Below are 26,173 nucleotides of genomic sequence, written 5' to 3'. Positions count from 1 at the left end.
TGCATTACCACCTACTGCTGTGCAGAACTGTTTACCATTTCATTACCTTCTGTATTTCAGGACACGGTAACACTGATATTTCTAATGAAGCAGGGCGTTCTATTTGCCATAGCCTATCATTAACCAGGGAGATCAAAGGGCCATTTCATGACCGTTGGCTCTTACCTGGGAATCTCTGTGTATAAACTGATGAAAGTAATATGCATGTGTGGAGGCTTAATAACCACTTTCAGGAAGCTCTGGGCTGCTCATTTCAGTATTAATCATATATATTTGTATCCTGAAAGTTCCTTAATTGTTAATGCAAGAAGATATGAGGTTATCTGAACTCCTCTCCACCCTACTTCCTCAAGAAAAAGACTTACAATACATACCAGATTTTAACAACTTAGCCTGGTGGAGATAGGTAAACTGAAAAATATAGGTTATTCCATTAGATGCTGGCCTTCACACTACTGCCTCCAGTGACCATCAACTCCAGATGTCCAGCAAATTGCTAGTGATAATACAGATAATAAGATGCAGGACTTCCTAATGAATGCCCCAAGCCATCCAGTACCCCTGAAATACAGAATTAGCAGGACAAAATGAGTGCTGAAGCAAGCATAAAGCCTATACATGCTTCCTAGTTTACGACAGACATATTTTGTGCTGTAAAATTCATTTAATGTAGAAATACACCACAGAAGCCTTGTAGAAAACCATGGCAAACAAGTAATATTTACTGAATACCCTAAGTGACAAACAGTACTGGTAGAATGTATAGTCACATTATTTTAGAGCTTTATTTGGCCACATATAGAGTCAATCAAACGCTCCTAGAAGCATTTCCCACATATGTGATGTAGTAAGTAACAGCACTGTATAATGGCCCTGAGGTATACCACTACACACATATTAGCAGCCAGGTTCAAATCTGAGAGAACACTGGAAACGTCTAGAACAAAAATACCTTTAGCCTCCACAACCACATACACACAGGAAGCAGACCAGGGTCAAAAGACCATTGCCTAGGTCATGAATGCTTTAATGAATGTACAATCCCTTAACAAGTAAGTCTTATAAACAGAAGGTTTTCTGCAGCTCATTTCACTCACTGTTGTTATGCACTGGTTATCTGCCCTTTCGAGATTCGAAGATCAGCCTGCCCCTGGGAAAGCAACATCAGCAACAAAAATACACAGTGAAAATGAATGTCTGCATCTTTACAAAACTAGAGCCCCAGAAGACTCAGTGTTTCACCCACAACCAAGTACAATGCTGCAAAACTGATTCAGGACTGTCTGCACACTGGCCAGCCCTTGCCTAGCACCACAACAGCTGAGGACAGAGTCCCCGTGACACGCTCTCCTGCACGCAGTGTCTTGGCTGGTGGCATACAGTTAAGGCCAGAAATAGAAGCCTGAATCTGCTTCCGAAAGGTAGACTGTGCCTTAGGGCACAGCCCTAAGCAAAGGTTGGTGTTTAATGTCCATTGTGGGAGTGGGAGACAGAGGAGGCACTATGTCCCAGAGACACACCTCGGGGCCAAAACATACCCGTTGTTTCCTCATTGCTTCAAGGCGATAATAATTTACTGCTCAATCGGCATCATTGGCCATCATCTGGGGCATGTCTGATGTAAGGCTTAGACTGGTTCTCCTCCACGTTTTCTGCCTGCCTTCATGCTCTGAGATGGTTGTGGATGTTGATGAGGTAGGTAGCCTGCACAGAGAAAGGAAAGCAAGTGTGTATGAGAGGGTCTTTCTTCCTCAACCCCTTCTGTAAGTGCATCGTCCAGATCCGTCACTGGAGAACTGAATCTCCAATTCACAATTCAAAACTGAATTTATGTAGAAATTCTTGCCTCCACGAGACCTAGAACTTTCCTTTTGGTGCTTAGTTCATCTTTTATATGTGAATTAGATTTACTGCTTCTTTCTAATTAATTTTTTACCTAATAGTAGGCAAAGGAATGGAAGGCAGTATTTAGTGATTGGAAAAGGGTGAACAAACAAGGTCTGAAGACAAGAAAAGCATACATATTCTGCTCGTTTTAATTATTTCATACAAATAACCTTAAAAGCAAGACTTCATATGCTAAACTTTATTTTAATTATGTATATAAAAGAGTTACAATAGTTTATAAAACCCTAGGAAAAGCTAATTGTTGAAAAATTAAGTTTGCTGACTCCACTAGAACATATGAAATACTTTTAATCCTAAACCTAAGATTTCTTCCAAACTCAGCCAGACATAGCACCTAGCAATTTGCTTTCCCTGTAGTTTTTGCTTGTTTGCTTCCTTGCTTGGTTTTCACTTTGAAAGTAACCAACACATAAAAATTCTCTTGGACAAAGAGTGCAATGAAGAAAAAATTGCTTCAGTTTTACCAAAAAGACAGCGTATGTGCTTCACGTTCTCTTTCTATTAAACTTGAAATACTTTGCCTTCATAGTATTTTTTTATTTGCAATAGTCCATGTGCATTGCTATCTTCAAGGAAAAGGGTTAGACCTATTTGAAGGAGTGAAAGCAGAACTATGATTTCTACACTGTGCTCCTGGACCAGACTGGATAAAGTTTTAGGGCAATAAGCCTTACAAGTAAACAACTCTTTCCTATTTCCTTGAAGAAACAGCTGACTTTAGGCTCCATCTCTATTACCTTTTTGCTGATTGACAGGGTCAAACTAAGCTAAAGAACTGGTTTCTCTGGCTTGTTCCTATTACAGCAAGTTTTGTGGAACTCAACATCTGCCACTAGTTTTAAACTTTCTCACACTCCTGAACTGCCCTTTATACTAATTCTAATCTCAGCTCCTTTACAGACTTGCAGAATGTGTTCCTGGGGAAAAACTGGCCCAAATAAAATGGAATCCAAAATCCTCATTGCTTCTAGGCTTGCTCCCAGCACAGGTTATATTTAAGGAACATATTTAAACCCCAACTAGTTTCTGAAATTTCTGAATACTGATCTTGTCCCACCTAGGTTTACCTCCCTTCAAAAAGCAAGATGTTGACTCATTATTACAATTGTATATAAGGCTTTAAGCCTTCCTTGTTCTTTTTACTGATTCTTTTTGTTCTTTTTCTTATCTTACACAGTCCTTTGAGTGCTTGAAAATAGCTGATGAGCTAAATAACAAAGCATGGGCATGATATCTAAAGTACAACATGGCTGGATGTGTTAAGGCTTTGCCTTAAAATTACATGGAAAAATACATGGTCTGATATTATAATTTAATTTCCTTCTAAATCTGTAAACGGAAAAGCAGAAGGGAACTACCTGGTATGAAGAAAAGCTGGTTTTATATATATGCGTGTGTGTGTATGTATGTATGTATTTGTACCGATATGAAAGATATTTTAGACTGATTGAAACTGCTGCCTTATCTGCCATACAGACTTCCTGACAATTGGATAGCGAGTACAATTATGGCACTGCAATAGTTAAGAAAGTGAACAGTAGCCAATAGGTGAGGACAGGCTTTATGATTAGGTAATCTAGAACCTTTCGATTCTTACTCTGTTTTTCTGTAGACTGTTGCTCTCTATTGATAAAAATTGAGGAAGGACACCTTTTGTTACTTATTTTCAAGAGTTTACCAACTCAGCTGAAGTGGGAGAACTTCCAAGCCTGGGCATTCCTGGGGTAGGACCATTCTTGACAAGCGCACCTTCACTCGAACCAGTTCTGAGACTTCTGAATTTCTGAAGTAAAACACAGGGACATGGCCCCTTTCTAAATGCAAAATGTACTTAATACATTACTATTGTTACTCATGTGCAATATAGAATCCTAGAATGGTTTGGGTTGGAAAAGACATTAAAGACCATCTGGTTCCAACCCCTGCCATGGGGACACTTTCTTCCAGACCCAGCTGCTCCCAGCCCCGCCCAGCCTGGCCTTGGACACTGCCAGGGATGGGGCACCCACAGCTGCTCCGGGCAGCCGGTGCTGGTGCCTAACTGCCCTCACAGTGAAGAATTTCTTCCTAATATCAGATCTACATCTACCCTCTCTTAGTTTAAAACCATCACCCCCCTGTCCTATCACTACATGCCATTGTAAAAAGGCCCTCGCTAGCTTTCTTGTCGGCCCTTTTAGGTATTGGAAGATGCTTTTAGGTCTCCCCGGAGCCATCTCTTCTCCAGGCTGAAACAGCCCCAACTCCCTCAGCCTGTCCCTGTAGGAGAGGGCTCCAGACCTCTGATCATCCTCGTGGCCTCCTCTGGACTTGCTTGCAATATCTTAATAATGTTCACATCACTGACTAGAAAAAGTGCAAAACAGTCTGTATTTTGGTTTCAAATTCCCTTCAGGTAAAAAGGCACACTTGGATGAGTAGGGTATTCTTCCATTAAATTCTCTTCCATACCAGACCTGGTGCATGACAGGAAGTCGTTTGTATATTAAACTTCGCCTGATCTGATAGCACACAATGGACTGGTAAACTTAAAAACTTGATTCTTCCATTAGGTATATCATCAGATTACTGTTCAAACTCCAAAAAGACAGCATTTCCTTTATTGATTGGCCATCTTGAGATGAGCAGACATCAAAATCCAACCTATTTACTATACTGCTTTAATGTTTCTGTCTTATAGAGGTGTATATGGAAAAATGTGTTGTCAGGCAATAATCACTCTATTTGTGGGGGGTTTTTTGAGTTTAGATACCTGAAGTACATGCTTTTGAATAACAAATAAAATTCAACATTGACTATTCTGAATTGAAAGAATTTAGTGCTTTGGGAAAGAAAAATTGTTTTGATGCAAAAGGTTAGGACAGAGGGAGAAAAAAAAATAAATGAAATTATAAACACCAGTTTGCATTTTTATGCTGAACATCAGTTCAGTATTAGGTTGTCTGCAACAATAACGTGCTGTATTATTAACAGTTGTCATGCGGCAAGGAAGCTTGATGTCTCCATGAAGGACTATGCTTGAGAAGCAATGGGATGGCAAATTAAAGAGGTAATAAAGGAAGCAGTGCTTTGCAGGCAAGAGAGCTCTGCCTAATCTAAGATACTGAGAATCTGGGCTCACACAGAAAGTGAAATCAGACTAGGAGAAGGAGAAGGAGAAGATTCTAACATCTGAGTGTTTCAAAGATAAGATGACTTTAAAAAAATCTTTCCTAAATTTCTATTTCTGCATTTCCAGGCGTGTTGTCCCTAAAGTGATTAACCTAGAAGCTTGAGAATTTGACCTGTAATTCCACTGACGGAAACAGCAGTGCTCTATATAGTCCTGTCTGGCTATCTATCCTATCAGGACACAATTATCACACCAGCACACAGTGGGACTTGGTCAGGCTCAAACAGATCTTTCCAGCCCATTTCAACACATCCCTTTGTAACATCTGTCACCTCTTCCCCATTTGCTAGTGATTTTTCTACAGAGAGGCCAAATGTCCTAGTGTTCTTGGCTCATCTGTCAATGTCTGTTTAGATCTCTCAAATGTACTCTGTAAATTAAATGTTATTTTATGAGCTCATTAGGAAAGAAAACTAGCAAACATGATAAACAAGGGCTCAATCCCTTTTGTACAGACTAGTCTAATATATGAATTCACTAATTCATCACTTAATGAGGTTTCTAACTCAAGTTCTTTAATTCATAACTTGCAGCTCATAACACATAACTCATGAACCTATGAAAAAAACTGTTACCCAGCTGATGGGAAGAGCGCTCATCCTTTCTCCTCTGTCACAGTCTGGGCATCCCCTGTATCCCACAAGCACGTATGAAAGCCTCGGAGTCCAGCAGCTGTTGGATCCACTTCAAAAACTTTTTGGGTAAGCTGATGCATCTATACCTTCCAGCTGGGAAGTCTGATGTATTTCATCCATATTTAGCAGATTCTTAAGAAACTGCCAGACAATTGCTACTGCAAGGATTATGGCTGCAGGAGACTGCAAGCTGTAGGTAATACTGGCTGCATAATGATCTTTAGCCATTTCTGGCCACCATACCCTGCCAATGTGCTGCCCTTGCTTTGAGCTAACGGTGCTGTTCTCAGCATATGTCAGGCCTTAGAGAGAGTTGGCTTAGCCAAAATCTGAGCTGGAGTTGAGTGAACAGTCACACTCATCTTAAACAGAATCTTCTGATCATTATTCTGCTGGCAGTGGTAGGGGTACTCAAAGAAAGGTCTACATGCTACTCTACTTCAGACCTGTAAATGATTTGTGAAAACAAAATAAATAAAAAAAAAAAGTTCTGAAGATCCTTTTTGAAATGGAACTTCAGCAGATATTCCACTTCTTTGAGAAGCTGTATTTACTGTTTAGCATATTCAAGCACATTCTGTACTAGCCTGACTAATTTTGAACTGAAATTGTTTGAGAGCAAAGAATTTGTCATCTCAAAACTGTCTAACAATTTTGACACTTATTTCAGGTTTCTTTAGAAACAGAGTTCAGCAATATGTAGTCTAATAAGGCATTTAATTTGTAGCTTTTTTCACTAGCAATTGGTGTTAGTGAATGTAATACTTGCATTACTGTATATATTAGATGTAGATGATTTTAAACAAAATACTTCAAGTTACATGTAACTTTCTTCCAGAAGAGCTACATTCAAACTGCCTGTTCTTACTAATGATTCTGCAAATGACAGTATTTTATAAATTCTCAAGCACACAAGAAATGAGAAATGTGCATTAGAACATGCTCTTTTATTGATATCATCCTTGTCTCTGCAGAACAGTCACTGTACAGTCTGCAACTAAATATGGTTTCATATTGCAGTGAGACTAATAATTTTTCATTGCTCAAAAGGAAAGAATCCACTTGCTCTTTCCTCGATCTTCCTTTTCTAATCAAACACTGTTTTCAGATTCCGCTAACTCTGGCACTTGTCTGCTTGCACTGTGAGCTTACTTAAGCTAAACACACATATATTTTTGCTTGGTTAGTGAATCAGGCCAGCTTATCATGTGATTAAAGGAGCACTACCAAAAGCTGGGGAGAGGGAACTGCACCATTGCAAGCCAGCAGATAGAGGTCTCAGCTCCAATATAACACCAAGTTCCACATACACTCTCCATAAAAGCTTATTCTCACTGAACTTATTATTGTAAGAAAAACTCATTATTGGAGTAATAAGCACTGTGTTATTAATAATTTTTGCATTAAAAAATCTTGTGTGGACTTGGAATAGCATAAACTTTGCTTAGTTTTCTTTTACAACAAACGCCTGTAGCAGGCAAGTCAATCTTTGGCAGTTTATTTTGTAATGTGCTTCAGGTAATACAGGATACTATTGGTAATTTTTTCCTAAAATATGGAAAATCTTGCAATTATTTGTGCTCATTATAAAGAGCTTAGATGGGGAAAATCAGAGGGAAGAGGTTTTTTTGTTAATGGGCAATCACTATCACAATAAATATTCAATATAGAGAAACACAGTTAAACATAATCATCAGAGCACCCATTGTCTCCATTGGCTTTTTAAAGAAATGCACATAAAATACGACAGAAAGATATTCAGTAAGTGTGTCTCCTCAAGCATTGATAAAATTTTCAGAAAGAAGCATATGGGCTGAAACACCTCTGTTACCATCCATCAGGTGACTCCTTAAAGCTTAAGTACCTGTAAAGGCTTGAGGTCAAGGTCAACCCTTGGTATCTCTTAAGTGCTATATATAGTCTGAGTATAGCACAACTACTGTACTGTTTTCAGGGCAAAGAGCAGAGAACAGACCTGTGCTGAACATGAGGAGATAGCAGGTTGCACCCTTAATAAAACTAAGGTGGGCTCTGCCCTTTCCAGGGCTGTGATAGCTGACTCAATGTTGTTTGTGGGAAAGAAGAATAATTACTAATTTATCAGTAATGAATTAAAGCAGCATTTTTCTTTTCAGATGCATTCCAGGAAACACTTAAATTCAAGTCTGAAATTATGGAATGACTTAGATTAGTCAGGAAAGATACACTCTCTGCTACACATGCTCAACAAAACATAATACGACCTATCAGCACTGCAGTATAGAATACCTCTATGCAGCACAGAGCACAGACCCACCAAGATGCTTATGCTAATTCAAAAATAACTAGCTAAGAGGTCAGCATTGTGGCTGCCTCAGTGGATAGCTCTGTTGCTGTATAATTATTTTTACTGGGAAGCAGGATACGTTATTGAAAGTGGAGTGTGCACTGATGTCGGTCAAGGCTACTATCTCTGTATGGCACCTAGCTGCCCACTGTAGACATACCAGCTTAAGCAGAACTAGCTCCACCTTTGCTATGTGAAGCTGCACTCTGTGATGGAGGCAGATCCAAAGTTTCAGGCTTTGGACAGAAGGATATGCTTCTGTCAAAGTAAGATTCCATTGTACTGCACCATTATCTGGGTGAGTCTATCTGAAGCAATGAGTCATTCATTAAGCATGCCATGGAAAGCATCATGTTGCAAGTTCATCTCTGCTTGCCATTTTAAGCTGTATAACCCAAACACTTCAAATAGTCTTGAAGGAGTCAGGGACTTACTAGATGTGAGAGAGGTCTGGCTGCTCATACGTTGGGAAAATCCAACTATCCAGTCAGCATCAACTTATTCATAATTGAGATAAAATAGGTAAGTGGATGGGCACAGCATTTCTAAGGAATTCTCACAGACCACTAACGCGGCACATGATTTTTGTGAAATACATGAACCATCAGTCCAATGGAAACAAGAAATACAGACTGTAATCAAGAAACTGATAAACAGAGAAGCAAAAGGAGAAACTCAAGTCAGAACAGTGATTTTAAAGCAGCCTCCCTACCATTAAAACTGACAGCACTGCTGAGTAAAAGCTGAAAAAGGGGCCCACTGCTTGCTGAAAGAAACTTGGGACCTTTGACAGAATATCTAGCAAAGGATATTTCACCAAGTGTGACTGGAGAGAAATCTTGATAATCCCTGTTGCACAAAGAACCTTCAGCTGCATGATGCAAAAGCATCATGTGCAGCATGCAAAGCTCAAAGAAAGCTGAAAACTTCCTTTTTACTGCATATTAAATGTACTGTATATTAGCAGGTATTCACACTAACATTCACAGTCGTACGCACAGAACAGTCAACTAACCCAGCGCTGGTTTTGTTTCTTTTCAGAAGGCATTACCCTGCAAAGACCTGCAGTGCGGACCTTCAGCTCCATGGAATTCCAGTTTGGCCATCAATATCTTTATGTTCAGATGTGTGAAGTGACCTGTAGGGTTTTAACCTCCAGATAAAAGAATATTTCCATGTGGAATCACTAGGTTTATACAGGATTACATCTTGTCACTACCATTTGGTGTTGCCACAGGCTTGGTAATGAAGAATTGAACAGACAACAGAAACACCAGCAGAGTACATTTACGCAAAACCACACAAGACCTAGATTTTGAGTCTACAAAGCACACTCATGAAATGCTACAAACAAGGAAAAGTAACCTGGCACGAATAACAGACCAGATTCAAAGTCAGTTAAGTCATACTCAAACCACCATAATATTATGTCTAAAGGGAAAAGCTTCAATGAAGGAAAAAGTTCCCCAGCCACTACCACACAAGCAAAGACATAACTCAGGTAGGTAGCACATCATATTTCAGAAACCCACTTGCAGCATTTAGTAAGTTATTCTTATGCGGTAAAAATACTGTATATTATGTAAAATATATTGTGTTATATTTTATATAACAATCTCTCAGAAGATGCTTGTCTCTCATAATTAACCTGAACTACAAGCAGAAGATATCATGTGTTAGCTGTCCAGCTATTTCTCTGGATTTTGCTAGAAAGTACATGAGTTACCTTCTTGTGAAGAACTAATGGTTTAGATAGTCTTTCATTTTCCTGGACAAATTGCATGGTACTACTCATCAATACCTGAAAAAAAAAGAATTTAAAGTTCCATTTCATAAGCTAGGTTCTAGCACTATACGTACAACATGACTAGCAATAAATAATTTAAAAAAAACAACTAAAAAACCCAAATTCTTTCATGCAAGGTTATACATATATCATGACTTGTAAATGTTGTTCTATCAATTTTAAGCTCTTCCGAATAGAAGCATTTATCCATTCATCTGTACACATCACGTATCAACTTTTGGCCGAATTCACATTATAATACATCAGAATTTACAATCCAACTAAAAATAAAAATGAAAAAATATATATGTGTGTGATCTATAAACAATCTAAGTGTCCAAGTGATGTGTTTCTGTCTCTGCCTATGCCTGTATTTTATTTAACATAAACGACACGGTCCCTGGGATAAAGGGCATCTGTGATTGCCAGATCGGAAGAGGACACTTAGACCTGAGCAATACTCTTACTTAGATCTTACATGGAATTTCTTAACATACTGTGAAAAGTGGTCTTAATCATTATAGTTTGAAAATCAAGATACAATGAGATAGAGTGGATTGCCTAAACTAACTATCTCAAAAACCGAGCTGAAACTGGGCCAGCCCTGCTCTCTGTCCCAGCTGATGAAGCTCCAGGCCCTAAGGAGGGATGGCTCTAATGGGGTGTGCCTGTGGTCCTGCAGTGATGTGCTGCCTCTCCAGAAGCATATCCCCTTCATTTAACTTAATGCAGGACATGTGACAGGACACCACATGACCAGGTGGAAGGGCTGAAACCACATCCTTCTGCCATTACCCTCCACCTTGGGAAAGCCAGCTAAAGTGTTTTGGTAGAGTTGTATCAGCTGAAAAGCTGTGTCTACAAAAGCAAATTGTTTTTTACCTTTTCTAAAGAGATGCAACACTTCAGCCAGCTTTAAAAACTAGATGGCTTTGAAGCCTGGATTTAGGTATCAAAGCAGAGTTACTCTCCTACAGGACACACCAGGGAAAAGCTAAACTGTCTGTTAAGTGACCTAGTGACAGCAGAACTGTGGGACCTCTAGCAATTCCAAAAGATAAAAAGCATTAAAAAAAAGCCACCATTGTTCTCAGTTTGCAAGAAGTAAACACACACAAAAAAAGGTCTGTGAACACAGAGAAAGGATTTCCCGCAAGTTAGGTGGGGTATTCAAAGCTTGTAACTGAATCAAATTGAGCCAAAACCGCAAGAATTTAAACTCTCATACAAGGGGATCTGTCTGTGTCTGTATGTGCACATGTGAGTAAAACCATAAGTATTTCCTACTTCTTAATTACTGCAGAGGATATAACAGCGTTTGCACAACAGCAGTTTCCTGTTACTGGTATTTATGTATTTTCTTTTTGTAACTATGAAACTCTGCAGCAGGGACAGTCTTGGTTTTACTGTCTGAATCACTGAGTGTGCTACCAGCTGTCTTACTAGACATCAGCAAATTATATTCCTTATACTAGAATGTAAGAACATACCCATTTTAATGTTGTAATCAACATATGCTGTTGTCTCAAGACTGTACCCTGTAACAATTCACACAGCTTGCACTGAGACCCTCAGAAAAGACTGCAGGTCAGCAGAAACTCATCTGTGCAAACTTAGCAACGATGAAACGTAGTTCATGAGAATGCTTTAGAATGCATTATTTTTTAAGCTAGTTAAACACACGTGTTTAAAATGGAACTAGTTTTTCTATTTTAGGAGGCCTTTTAGTATATGGAAATCACAACTTCCTGAAATATGCGATTTTGTAAGAAGACAGCATAGTAGGGAAGAACCTTATTTAGCAAAGATAGTTTATATATTTATACCAAACTTACTAGTTTCTCACTCCCCCAATCTCATGCCTTCCAGCTCCAGCTGACTGACAAATTCCCAGCACTGTGATTCACCAAGTCCCATGATGGGTGAAATGTTTCCATTAGGACCCCAAGTTTCTCCTTGGAGAGATGTCTGGGCTTTTCTGCTTAGGGAGTACCAAAAAGTTCTGATTCAAAAGCAGACAATTTTTTCAAAAAAAAAAAAACCACAGCCGCTCAAAGGGCTTTGTTTCTTGTTGAAGGATGGAAAAATCAAGATCAAAATCTCAAAAGTTCTCATGAAAAATACCTGATACCAGGTTTGGTCAGTCCTGTTAAGCTTGTACAGTTTTTGGAATTATGATCTTGCTTATAATTAAATAAAATTTTAAATCTTACATTTCATGTTCACATACAGATGTAGAGACTAAATCTTCAAACTCAAATGTAGTTCCAATCTGTGTTGCACTGTTGTGAATATGTCAGATCTACAATTAAAGAAAAGCACTAGTTTATTGACCAAGCAGAAGTATTTGGCTGAGTTTTGATTTCACAAACTAAGTGAATTACTCAACTATTTCCACATTCTTTTCTTTTATTCTATTGGTGAAACAAGAAAGCAGGAATTTTCCTTCTTCCTGAAAGGATACAAGTTAGTGACTTGCCCTCATACCTGTCAAATCTTTTCAGCCATCAGCATTTGCCCAAAAGCTGTCTCAGTTGTTTCTTTGCTGACAAAAGGCCATGCCCTCACAGTTATATTAGCTAGTTAGTGAAATACCTTGCTTTACTGAGGCAAAAGTTTCTTCATCCCACCTGTCAATTTATTAAGTGCCCAACTGTTGTCAGCCAAGCTGTTTTCAGGTGCACACTGCCTGCTGACTCTGCATGCAAGCCGAACAGAGCAGGCCTGGAAGCCAGTGCTGATCTATGAGTCGTCCCAAGTGAATTCTCTGTGCTCAAGAAAAAAACGGGATTAGATAGGCTCCGGTTCCACCTGCAAAGACTATAGGAACAAGACAGCTGCTCTGGCATAGAAATTATCAGTTTCTTGTCCCAACCACAAGCACCTCCAGAGATCCTGACAGTGAGGGAGGAACAATACCTTAACTACTTCTCACAGTGGCCTGAATGTGCCTGAAGATATTTTTAAAGAACTATGTGGCAGTATCTGGATAGCAGACTGCAAATGACACAATCTACACATACATGATGTCCGATACTGATTGCTTCTATCTGCTGGAAAAATGCTATAGCAGGGAGCAGGAGACAATATTGGGAATGTAGACACAGCACGGTATCCTTGACTGCCTTCCAATTGCTCACAGTCTATAATTATTTGTTAGTTATGTCCCATGGCATGCTGGTATGCCTATGTCCTTTTCTCATGTGAAAAAAATATTAGAGGAAGGCTCTGAAAAACTTGGTAAAGATTTTTGCTGCTAGAGCCTGTTCATTGAGTTTCCACACTTTGGGGGTAGTTGGATACACAGGATGACATAAATAACCCATCTTTTTATAACATAAAAACGCTTAGAGCATGAAACTGCCATAGACTGATTTTTTTAAAGGCAAAGAAAAAGAACCAGAATGAATTCTTCAAATTACTATATAAGCAAATGCTTTTATGGCATCTTTGCATTTATAGCATTCTCGCACTAAGGCAGGATTTTTAATTCTAATTCAAACCAAGTAATGTTTATCACGCAGCCAATCTATGGAATATAAGGAACTCTGTCTTCCCTGGAGCAGTGTATTTTTTCATACTCTCCATATTGAGTGTAAAGCTCATGGTCAAACAAGATCAGATGGGATCAAGATAATAAGTATGAATGATAAGATGCTTCTTAGTCAGCTCATTTTGACCAAAAAAGACTAGGGGGTGTTCATACAAACAGCTCTGTAAATGTATTTTAGAGGCTGCAAGTAGGAACAGGAGCTAGCTAGCTCCAAGGAGCCAACTACTCCTGCTTGGGAGTAGTAACCTACTTGTTTATCTCAGCAGCTAAGTGATACACACCAAAGGCACAGGTTCATACACCTAGACACTATCTAAACACTAAACACTATCCTCTCCAGGACAAGCAGTGCACTCCAGCAAAGTTTACGTATATTCTAAATATTCCTGCCAGGAATCAAGATATGCAGGCACATGTGATAAGCACATAGACTAGGAAAGGTCAGTCTGTTGTGGCAGTGGATGACTTCTCAGTGCCTACCGAAGTTTATGTTCTCCTTGTGTTCCAGAAACTTGACAGTATCAGTGTCAGAAAGGTCAGGCACACCCAGTTGCTGTGTGAACAGACTCCAGAAGCCAAGCACATGTCATAGGTTTAATACTGCAATGACTTGAAAGGTACAGTGTTCACTGGAAACAGGTCTTTAACAGTGCAATATTCATCCAGATGGGCAAGATGCACTGCACCTAGCACTGATGGGGTTGTAGTGGAGCAGGGTCACAGCAAGCCATTTTGGCACCTTGGGCATCTTGCATAGGAGCTCTTCTGCATTCCATAGGCCTGTTTTGATAAGGTACCCAGTTTAAGGCTCTGGGCTCAATCAAATACTGCTCACTAGTGGGACAAAAGACAAGCATGACATGGCAGCAGAATGGTAGGATCTCAAACCCACTTTCTTAGAACTCCCTGCCTGGTCTATCCTGTAGCTGCGGATATTACCTCCCATACAAAAGAACGACCTCAAGACAGAAAACATGTGAAAGTAGTTATTTTACCACCCTGGTGATTACTAATTAATTTGGCATACAAGTAGCTCAAACATTAGGGCTGTCATAATGAGACATGTTACTCTATCCAAGAATACTGCAACAACCCAAGCTGTATCTTTTATCTGTATTGATTGCTACAAATGGTTTTACGTAGCTGGCATTCTCCAAACCAAAGGCAGCTATTGATTGTACAAATGGTTGGGTTTTTTTACCCTATACACCAAGGTTCATAAACAGAGAAAAAATGTTTCTTCACGGTATGTCATTGTTTGGTCCGCATATGGAAAGTCCACCTACGGTAATGAGATATATAGAAAAGACTAAGGCTTAACACAGTGGCATGTCTAGAAGACTGAAGGGCAGGCAGAGATTCCAGAGGAAAAAACCCACATATTCCTTTTGATTGCTGACTGATGGTTCACAGAAGCTCAGGAGAGCAAGAGAGCATCCTATACAAGGGAGCAGGAGAAAAGCAAGCTTTTTCATGGCATTAGAGCTATAAAGCAAAAAGCAAAAAAAGTTAGCTTCCTCATGTGCATTGCTACTCCCCAGGTGTGATATGAAGCATCACAGTGAAAACTGGTTGCTCTGCCAACCTGGAGAAATGAATGAGCACTGACAAACTGGCTGTTCTTGTGAATATTGTAAAGCCACATAATGACAGCACGTTAGTGAAAAGCTGTAAGTTATGTGTGCTCTTTCACCCTCTCCAAGGTATCACTTACTGACTGTCTCTCCTCTACATCTTTCTTTAAAACAGTCACCTGGATATCACTTTTTTCAGGGAATTAAATGTCAACTAAGGAGAAGTGAAGAGATGAAGCACCATGATCGGGACACTGTTTCTGTTTGTATGTTCTTACAGAAATAGGGAAGTGGTAACAGGTGGTGTGCAGGACAGCCAAGCATCAGTCAGGGTGCAGGCAAGGTGGTAGGAAGGGCACTTTAACCCATGAAACAAAGAAAGGCTGGAAAAATGTGTTAGTGCCATTAAATTATTTAAACCTCCCTACCCACCTACGCTGAAGTTATATTCCACCGTAACAACTTCTCCTTACTGGATTTGACCCCATGCATGGGTTTTGTCCTCTGCTTGTGGTTCAGACTGATTCTTCAATGTTTTTCAGGGTCTTCTAGTTCTCCATGTCTCTGTCAAGGTTTATGAGATCCAATGGGTCTGACATACTCATATTTGTGTTACTGAGACTGCCATAGCCTAGTTAGCAAGATAACATCAAACTCTTCATAGCCATAGCAGACCGTGGTAATTCTCATCCAAAATCTACTGATAAGGTATTTAGTAAAACCAGAATTCATCTCATGTATTCCTTCATCTGCATAATGGTGGTTGTTTATATAACTGCAGAACAGTTAAAGTAGTGCAGATCATTCTGGTGGAAGAAGACTCCACTCCAAGCTTCTCAGTATATGACTGCAGAAAACATCATATATGGTAGATGAAGCAACAAGAGCTCTGGTTTGTGAATTCCTAAAGAATTAGGCACGACCATGTAAAAGTCTTCAGATCAACATTTAAACAGCACAGTAACAACCTCTCTGTCATGCCTCCAGGACAGAAAAGGCAACATGGATGAACAGAAAGCCTACAGAAGACTACCATGTAATTCTGAGCAAACCAACAGACTCAAAAGGAAAATATTCAGAAAGCATTTCATTTTCAAATATGGAAAACCAGTGACACACTTTTAACATATATAAATATGTGTCAGTTATATGTTAAGTACCTATATATGAATATAATTGGGTTTTACTGCTTTATGTGTATATAGCATACTATGAATGGTTTTAATTTATCAGGCAATAAGCAGCTACTGCCATCTATTGGAGAAATAATTAAAATACAGAAATTACATTATACGGCCAGCAAGGGATCTGGAGTACAATATCCTTTCTGGAAATAAATGCTCAGTATTTTATCACACATAAAAACTGTTACAAGAAGATTATCAGGGGCTGTTAGCCTAGTTATAGATAGATTACAAGTAAGGAAGTATAAACAAAACAAATTTTGTTTAGCTCCATTACAGAACTGTTCTGAAAGCTTGCTTCTAAGATACCAAGTAATTGTCATCAATTCCATGCCCACAGTCTGCACCACACAGCTGTGCTGACTGCTACTGTGCTGCCTGTTGTCTCTACTCTTCCACTTGACCTGTGACAGCTCTTTACAACACCAGCACCTGTTGCAAATGTCTTTTAACATAATACAGTTCTGGTTTGTGTCGTACACTACTTGCATTGAAACTCGTTCCCAGGGGCAATAGTAACGAACAAGAAATTTACAGCAGCCACCCTCAGAGGCTGGTCTTCCTGCCAGTGCAGCCTACAGCATCAGCAGAGGCTGAGGGTATGGACTAGTGACCTCAGGCTCCCAAGGCACCAGATCATAGCCAGTGACTACTCACCAGCTAAGCTGTGGTAACTGAAAGTGTGTGCACTCTTAGCCTCCCCTAAAATACATTGTGAAAGAAAATGCTGCCTCAAGTCCTACTCTAAGATTTGTTGAAAGCCAGGAAACTAAAATTAATCTCTCTTAGTTTTATAGATAACGTGAATCCTCTATTCACCTACGAGATCCCCTTGTAAGCCATGGAGACAAAGTAATTAAAAAGGTTATTCCTACAATTTGTCTTAGATATCTGCCTTACAAGATGAATTATCTTGTGGAGAGGTCTGTCTTCACAGACTAGAGAGAGTGTAGATTTGAAGATCCATTTTTGAGATGCCTCAGTATACAGTAAACTGATGTGCACTGCTCCCAGAAAGTGAGTTTCTGCTCCTTTCTGCCTACAACCCGTTCATCTTCCTATCTCCAGCACATTCCACATCTTCCATCTGGTGGATTTTGGACCTTTCCGCGAGTGTCTTTAACTGAGTAAATTAACAGAAATCTAGCTTGGCAGGAAAGGTTTGGGAATCTTTTGTTCTAGTAATGATCGCAGTCACTCACATAACAATTTGGACTGGAATGGACATATGTTGCTTAAACATGTATCAGTTTTCTGCCTTGCTAGTGAGTTGGAACGGCTCACAGGAGTCTGACAAGCACCAGACTGGCACAAAGAAAGGGACAGTAGCATGTGACCTGGAACAAGGGAGGACAGAGTAAAGCAGGACAAAAAAAATATCTCTAAGACATGCTACCTTCAGCAGTAAGAAAGCATTTGATCAGCTCTGCCAACTGTAAAACTTGAGATTTATGATCTGTTTCCACAAAAACCCTTTATAAAAGTCAGTCTAAAAGATAAATGTCATTTTCTACTTACAGTTCAGTTGTCTGTTTTAATTAAAAAACGTAAGAAACCACTGTGAGAGAAGATTAAAGACTGTATGTTAGACTTAACAGACATCTGTATAAAAAGAATAATACATCCAGAAAGTCCTTGGACAGAGAAAACTGCAAATAAGGTTGGTGGTTTTGTTTCCAAAAGTAACACTGAGTTGCTCCCTTGTCAGGAGTACATCTGGACCTTGGCCAGCTCCACAGAGGTAATTTTTGACACCTACTCTAGGGCCTGAGTAGAAGTTTGGTACTAAAGTTCAAGATAGTGACCCAACGAGGCCAATATCCAATGGTCAAACCCAAAAATCAATGAGATATTGCAAATATTAACATATTTCATTATATTTATATATATATTAATAGAAATTAAGGACTTGCTCTCCATATGAAGCAATCCATTATGCATTAAAATCATTCTATGCAACTGGTTGTAATCTGTGCACTGAAGAGCAAACTATTTTTTCCACCAAGTACTCCATATAATAGAGGGGATATAGAATGCTGCCTGTTCCTTGCAGAATTTGCACAAGGACATGCACAGCAAAATTTCAGCATGCATGAGGAATCTGTTCCAAAAGAACAACAAAAATCAGACCACAATGTCCCTTGACGAGATTCATAGCTGTCAGTATTCACACTACCTTACCAGTATTTCACAGCTTCACCTTCACAGAATGTCTTGCAGCCACCATTTCAGGGACTTCCTTTTAGAGAAAAATGAACAGATGCTGAAGAAGGAAACACCAACGGAGGTACTTTAGTTGATTGTAACAATGAGGTCTGAAATTCTAAACTGATTCTTTGTCATACTGACACAGACAACTAAAGACAGGCATTGAGCTGCTTCTTCCTTTCTGTAAGGTTTTGAAAATGAAAGAAAAAGTAGTCATGGTTTTTTGGAGTCCCAAATGCTCACCTGTGTTATAGTCACTTTGCTCTGTTACATTAGTAAGAGCAGCCTTAGAAACTATAGTTACCATGATATGATCACTGCTGGATTGTCTACTGGTGTACAAGTTCTTGATAGAGCAAGATTTGTGGGTGCATCATCAAGTATGGTTTGGGAATCTTTTGTTCTAGTGATGATTGCAGTCACTCATATAACAATTTGGACTGGAATGGATATATATTGCTTAAACATGTATCAAGAGCAATATCACCCATGCTTAAACACAACAGTCTCCTTAGTCTTGAACAGTTGTTACGCTCTCTCTCAGCCTAGCTTGAACAGTGAAGTCTGGAGCACACTGTCTCACTATTAAGTATCAAGCATAAAGTCCCCCAGCACTGAATTAAAATGCATTCATATACACATGAATTACAGATTACAGCACTGTACCTTCTCTGAATGTAAAGTGTTCTCATGGAGGCAACTGCTCCCAGCATACTTAAATGATTAAAAAAACTGAAGATTATCCTTCCTCCAGGTTGAGAAATGTATCATGTGCCTGATGGAAATAGTTCTTAATCTCAGTTTCAGCTAAAAAATTCTCATAAAATCACAGAACTAGAGACTAAAAATGTACTGTGGCCAAAAGCAACAGTATTACACTTGATTCACATCTGTTATATCAGTTTTCTTAAAAAATCTTAAATATATCTTTCTGTCTTAGTGTACATATATTTTGAACTGCCATAGAGCTTAAACATTCTTAGATTTCATAACAACACACATGTAAAGAAGCATATCAGAGTCAATTAAAACAGCCTTTCAAAACTCATGCTTTAATTACTAATTGAAAAAGAAACATACCCAGATCACAAAAAAAAGTAATTATGTCATACCCTGCTATCTGCTGAGGATGCATTCCTGAAATATACAGTGGTTAGCAGTTTTTAATTTTTCCACTGGAATGAATGCAAGTGGGACATGTGTGTATTTCTTGATTTTCTATACAATGTAAATACACAGGGACAGTACATATGACACAGAGGATGGTCTACCATGAGTATCAACTGGAGAAGATGCTGTATTTCAGCAGCTGGCTTTTTGGAATAGGTTAGTATTCCAAAAGAACTCATCTGCTTCATCTACAAAATTGAACACTTATAAAACATTTAGTTCTTGCTGATGAATTAAAGCAAATCAAATCAATAAAAGGTCAAGGATAGAAAAACATGGTAATGATGACAGTCATTGGAGCATAGTATTAAGTGATTGATGACAGAACTCCAAAATGATAACTAGAAAAACTACAGATAGCAAAGTGGTATATTTATATTTCATTATGGTTCATATTTTCATATTTTATATGGTACACCTTTCACCTTTCAGTGTCATAAGAATGTGTATTTGAATTAATAAAGTTAACACCTAACAGTTCACTTACCCAGATGAGATCCAAGAGCCACCAGGATCCAGAAAGAAATGAGATACAGTACATGAACGTCATATCAAGAGCAAGTATGTTTAATCCATGCTTAGTATCACTTCTGTTATTTCTGTTTCATCTGTCTGGAAAATCAGCCATGTCTTGGAATGCTTCAAACACCATAACTGAAGGGCTGAAGGGAAGATGCTTCCAGCTAGTTCCACAGACTGCACAAAAAGTAACACCAACAGCACAGATGAGAGAGTTTAAACTTTCTTGCCTTTGCTGTCAACAATTCTTCTATAGATGTCTTTGCCTTGATTTTGGACTTTATTTTCCAGTTTCCCCTGTTCTGGCCAATAATAAGGCTTTGCTCAATATGAATAAACTTTACTTCTAGTATCTTGATCACCCTTTTTAAAAAAAAAATCCAAACATTTGGCTTTTAAAAATGAATTTTGACAACATTTAGAGCTACAGACTGTTTCTTTTGCGGAACTCCACTTGCTCTTTTGCTCTAAATTCCTTAACACTGTAGCCCCAAGATTTTGTTTCTTGATGCAGTGCTGGAAGAAAGAATTCTAACCCAGACTTATCCTACTCTTTTTCTTACCACTGGGGTTTTACCTCCTTTGAGGAAAAAGGGATGCCTTTTTTTATATGTTAATATATCAGAATGGGAGGCGTTTTCTTACACCTATCAGAATATCACATTACAACATCTTATCTGCAAATAGTTATAATTAAAATCATTTCCTCTTGGGCATAAATATTTTGACATAAATTAAAATAACCTAGTATTTTTCAAAGACTAATAAAATTAGAAACATGCTACAGAATTTGTCCACAATAAAATTATACAACACTGTATTTTCTATTAAAAATACAAAAGTAAATCAGTATTATTCAGTATACCCTAATCCCAGATCAATCCAAACCACTTTATGGGTTCTACTTCCTTCTAACATCAATCATTATTTACTATGCTGGTAAAGCCAGGAGTTACCCATGCAGGTATAAGATTAAGGCTGTATTTTGTCCCAGAACATCACTCAGCAGGGACCTAATGAGGAACCGTGAGTCAAAAAAGAGACTTTTTGTATCATGATGTGGGAAATACGACAGAACCACACCTACCCACACACTTCTCCATCTATTTGTTTGCAAAATAGTGCACTGAGAATACAGTCCTTATCGCAAGCAACTGAACCCAGGACAAAGATTTATGTGGCTACATACTAAAATGATCTTGTCATATGCCTTTGCACAGCCACAGTGGTCTAGGAAAATCCTAGATCCTAGAAATCAGACTGAACTCATATAAGGCAAAGTCAGCAGATCTAAAGTCTTACCACTGGTGAATGGCTGTCTTGCTCCTGCTGTACACTCAATGGTACTTGAGTTACCCTGGCTCTAGCTGGGTAGACAGCCTTGTGCTACATTAAGAAGTTGGATCAATCACAGAAAGCTCCAGCAAACAGTAAAGCTGGTAAAAAGGAGTAGATGGAACTGTGTAGCTGGAAGCAGCACAAGGAACAAGGACATCCCTTTCCAGAAGCTGCGGTTACTAGATTGGCTCAGCTGTTTCTTTTAACTTCACCATAATGGATTGATCTGAATTTAAAAAAACAGATACTTTTTTTTACCTCCATACTTATTCTGAAAATACATTAATGAAGCAATTACTGACATTTACAGAAACAAGTAAATAATAAATGCAACTCCTACCCATCTGGTATCTTCAGTGCTATGCCTACCAAGAAGATTTTCATAGATTAGGTATTTTTTTCTGTCCTTTGGAAGATCTATTAGGAGCTCATTTTACATAGGCAAATTAGTCACCAGCTGGTAAGCAGTACTGCTCTCCTATTGACATTAATGGATTATTTAGCAAAGCAGAGGTTTTTGGAATGTGCAAGAAGAAAAACACATCTGTAAGTGCATGAGGTGCGGAACTACTCTGGGAGTGACGAATACGAAAACAAGTAATTCTCCACTCTTTGCACCAGTCTTCCAAATCTCAGATATTCTTTCTAAAATCTGACAGAATGGTGCAGACATATACTTACAGTTCTCTCAGGCCATTTCTGCATAGGGAAAAGAGGAAGCAGATAGTCCTAAGGAGTAGAATTTGTTCAGAAAAAGATTTAGCCAGTGCCACAGCTTGCACAAATGAGAAGAAAGAATTGTATGATCAGCAATGGGGATGACAAGGAGAGTTTCGGTAGTGGTGAGCTATTGGATGAACTCATCATGTCTCTTGGAAGCACACACGTTTCAATGCCAAACTTCACATAATCTCATGGATTTATGTGACCCAGAACTAAAAATCTACTAGCTAAGCTACAAACCTACTAAGCTGTTAGACTTAAGAACAATGTCTATTCAGATGGTTGCAAAACCCTGAAACTTTTTGCTGTCTTGAAGTTAGAGATGAAAGTCCAAACTAACAAAACTGATTTCCTTAAAGAAACTTACACAGTGAACTGAATCTGTCATGAAAGAAAATGCTAAGGATCTTACAAGATAATCTTACAAGATAATACACCCTTCTGAGAAGAACTGAATTTGTAGTCAATGTGAAGATGAATATGTTTAGATTGCTTAAAAATCAGGTTGAAGATAACATATTTTGACTGGAGTACAAAAATTGATGGGAGTATTACTTTGAAAGCACGTTATCATTCCGGCTTCTCTGAATGTATAAGGACCAAACCTGTTGTGATGGGTTGTAGTGAAAAAACTTTGATTGAATGAAAGATGATAACATAATCAAATACTGATTTAAGAATAACTCTCAAACTACTTGAAGGTATCACATTGGCAAAAAAGCTATACATCCCAGATTTCTACTCTGAGCCACACATAGCTGGCAAACATTCCAAAGTAGCTCCTTTACCTGAGTACTTCAACTAACCAGTTATGAAAGGAATATTAAGTAGGGACAGGGAATGCTAAGAAATACGGAATGCTAAGTAGTCCAAACCCCTGGCTAAAGGGGAAGTAGAATCAGCAGAATTCCATGAAACTTGCAGGGATTCCCCTGGGAGTCAGCTGCATGCCCAGCTGAGCTGCATTCTGCAGTGAAGCAATGGAATTTCTGATAAAACACTACCCTCTTCTGGAAACCAGTTACTTCCAAAGGTTCTAGATTCACTAGTTTCAAGGACATGACAACAATGTTGCAGTTCTCTGTCAAACATCCTATGGAAGTCTCTTAAGGTTAGGGAGTTGGCCCATATTTGTACCATATTTATATATATACACATTTCATAAATGAACACTTACCCAGAAATTTACTGAGGTCATTAGAAGTCCCTTATTTGGCTCCAGGGAACCAGCAATCTAGAGCAACAGCTTAAAAAAAACAGAAATGCAAGAAGTGACAGTCACCATGTGTGCTCAAGGAAGTTTAATGGTGAGTACCCAAACAAAGAAAAGGTTGGCCTTCTAACTGTGAATGAAAAACATGGGGATTTTATCACAGATATACGCTGGAAATACACAAATAATAATGATCTGACATACAAAGATTTATTACAAACAAAATGGTATGTCATCCAGTACCTGCAATGAGATTAAAGGTAAGGCAACTCCAACAGTTCCAGTACACAACAGGGATGACATGTTATCTGCTGCCATCTGAAGAAGAGATTGTAAAAAGCAGATTAGTAATGAATATGAAGGTAACAGATTTACTAGTTTTTCATGCTTCATCAGAATTCAGAAATGTTTTACATTAATTACATTAGTTTACTAAAAGTTATCATCACAAGTACAAACCCTGAAAACTCGCACAAGGACGCGATTGCTGCTGTTATGTTCTGCCAGTTCCTGCCTGGTCACCATACCTCTTATCAAGTATGTATTTATTAGAGATATGAACAGAAATAAAACCAGGTAGATAATCAACACTATAGAGCTTGTCTTCATATCCATTTTTTACAAAGGCAGTACAGGCAGGTAAAAAGACAAGACATTTTTGTGGCTAAAGATGGTCACATGCTCCTCTTCCTTAGTACAGCCCGTGGTGACAGTTCAGAGGACCCTGCGGAGCACTGTGTTACACCCATGTGTAAGCCCCGTTCGGAGGACCCTGCGGCGCACTGTGTCACACCCGAGTGTGACCGCGCTGTTGCAAAGCGACAGGCGGTAAAAGGGCCCGGTCCTGCTCACAGCCCATAAACAGCCACAGCTCAGAACCTGCCTACGCCAAGTAAACACATTAAGGAAGCCCAGCAAGTTAAAATGCATTTCACTGTCTATGCACTTTCCCAGAATGTACTTTTACATAACCAACAACTAAAATACTTCAAGTTAATAGATCACAGAGGGCGGCAAATGAGCTCGCCTAACGCCAGCGCGCCCACGGTGACGGAGCAGGCGCCCGCGGCCACTCCACGCCCCGGCAGGCGGCACGGCCCCCTCAGGCTGACGAGCAGTCCAGGCCGGCAGGGCCCTGTAGGGGCCACCCCGTCCCCTCCGCTGCGAGCGGGGCACCCGCGGGCCGCCACAGCGGGGCGGGCCGCGCCGGGACACCTACAGGCGGCCTGAGCCACCCTCCCTGCCCCTCCCCTCCCGTGACCGCTCCCCGGGGTGGCGGCTCGGCCCCCGCGCCCCGCCGCTCTGTTCTTACGGGCAGCACCAGTGCTCCGGCTCCGCCGCCGCAGGCCCTGCTCTCGCTGAGGCGCTCGGGACTTCAACCGTCCGCCCGCTGTCCCGCCCCGGCGGCTGCGGCCGCTGCGCTCCCCCGCGCGACTCCGGGCCCGGCGGCGCTTCTCCCGCCCCCGCGCACTCGGCGCAGGCCCCAGGCAGCTGCCCCGCTCCGCTCCCGCAGCGGGGCGAAGGTAGCGGCGGCGCAGAAAGCGGCAGCCCTAGCGACAGCCCAGCGGTGGCGACAGCCGCAGCCGGCGGTGGCGGGCCCCGGCCCCGCCCTGGCGGGTCCCGGTTGGCCGCAGAGCAGCGGGGCCGGGGGGCCTGCCCAGGGTGGCGGCCGGCCTTACGCCGTGTGAGCGGCGGTGCCGGCGGGCCGTACGGTGGCCGTGCGGTGCCGGCGGGCCAGGCACGGCCGGTTGCCCCGCGGCGGGGGGCAGCCCCTAACACCGCCCTCGCTGTCAGGGGGAGCTGCCGGTGACACGACTGCCTCCGCGCTCCCGCTCGCCGCAGGCCCGAGAGACAAGCGCCGCTGTAGTGCGGCCGAGTGCGAACCGGTGTCACTTCTCCCTTGATGGATTCATACGTTCAGGAGAAAATGGCTTCACGGTGGTTTATGTCAGAAGAGCACCCGACTCGGGGCTTCAGCCCCGCCGCCCCCTGCTCCCCGCAGGCGCCGGTGGGAGGCTTGGCGGGCCCAGCGCGCTGCCGCGGGCACGGTCCCCTTGGCCCGGGGCCACCGGCACAAACCGCAGCCGCCGCACCGCAGGAACACGCCGGCTGTTTTTCAAGTGCTGTGCGCTGGAACGGCTGTACTTTGCTGGCTGGCTGAGTCTCTTGTCATCTTGCCCTTCAGTGGCTTATTTGCGTGCTCAGGGGATGTAAACCTTTACAAAATCAGAACGTGTGACTCGTTCAGATGTATGTGTATACACAGAAGTACTGCAAGAGAGAGACAGTCTCTGAAATTATGTGTTTTCTTAATATGCTTCTGATTAATTAATAGATAGATGACATACGGGGGTGCCTTGTCTTCATTTTCATCTTTCCTTAATGCTCTTCTTTCTCTTTTCTTCCCTTCCACTGCTATATCCTCCTACTTTGAATCATCTCTGGCACTCATCAGTTCTTGCAGTACACCAGTTCCAGTCACTGACCCAGCAAAAAGCTATTGCACAATTCCGGTTTTGTTGTCCATTATTCCACACAAGCTGATAGAGTCACTGCCAGAGTCCCAATAAGAGCTAACTTGATTTAGATGTGCCATTGACATAGTTCAGTGTTTAAATATGTTCTGTTTCATTGTTTCTTGAACTTTGAGTAACATGAAATACAAAGTGTTTTTTATAATCTGGTCCCTGAAAACCTAAGGTTTTTAAAATGGATGTAATGCTCAAACACCCCAAGGTTCTTGGGAATAGCATTCCTAGATATGGAAACAAAGCCCATTAAGGCTTATAAATGTTTCAGAAAAGATGTTATATGTTGAGTTAAATCATGGTAGGAGTATAGGTAGTGATGGATACAGAGAGAGA

General features: G+C 40.5%; 1 long non-coding RNA gene across 30 annotated transcripts; it reads right to left on the bottom strand.

The window, feature by feature from the left end:
- Positions 1-761: 761 nt before the first annotated feature.
- Positions 762-24,884, bottom strand: LOC130146222 (uncharacterized). 30 transcript variants are annotated; one of them, XR_008820807.1, is made up of 8 exons: positions 24,622-24,884; positions 23,553-23,627; positions 23,274-23,342; positions 20,004-20,212; positions 12,041-18,401; positions 9,768-9,842; positions 3,506-3,691; positions 762-1,704 (listed from the first exon to the last, which is right to left on the bottom strand). It is a non-coding gene; the product is annotated as an uncharacterized LOC130146222 (long non-coding RNA). The 30 variants fall into 30 exon arrangements; XR_008820808.1 differs by having other exon boundaries at positions 3,587-3,691; XR_008820823.1 differs by lacking the exons at positions 3,506-3,691; positions 9,768-9,842 and having other exon boundaries at positions 12,041-12,129; positions 12,217-12,279; positions 12,423-18,401.
- Between the last annotated feature and the right edge of the window lie 1,289 nt (positions 24,885-26,173).

The sequence above is a fragment of the Falco biarmicus genome, chromosome 3 (genome assembly GCF_023638135.1).
Source record: "Falco biarmicus isolate bFalBia1 chromosome 3, bFalBia1.pri, whole genome shotgun sequence".
Lineage (NCBI taxonomy): Eukaryota > Metazoa > Chordata > Aves > Falconiformes > Falconidae > Falco > Falco biarmicus.
Note: the sequence above shows the minus strand (reverse complement) of the source record. Positions and strands in the feature narration are given on the sequence as shown.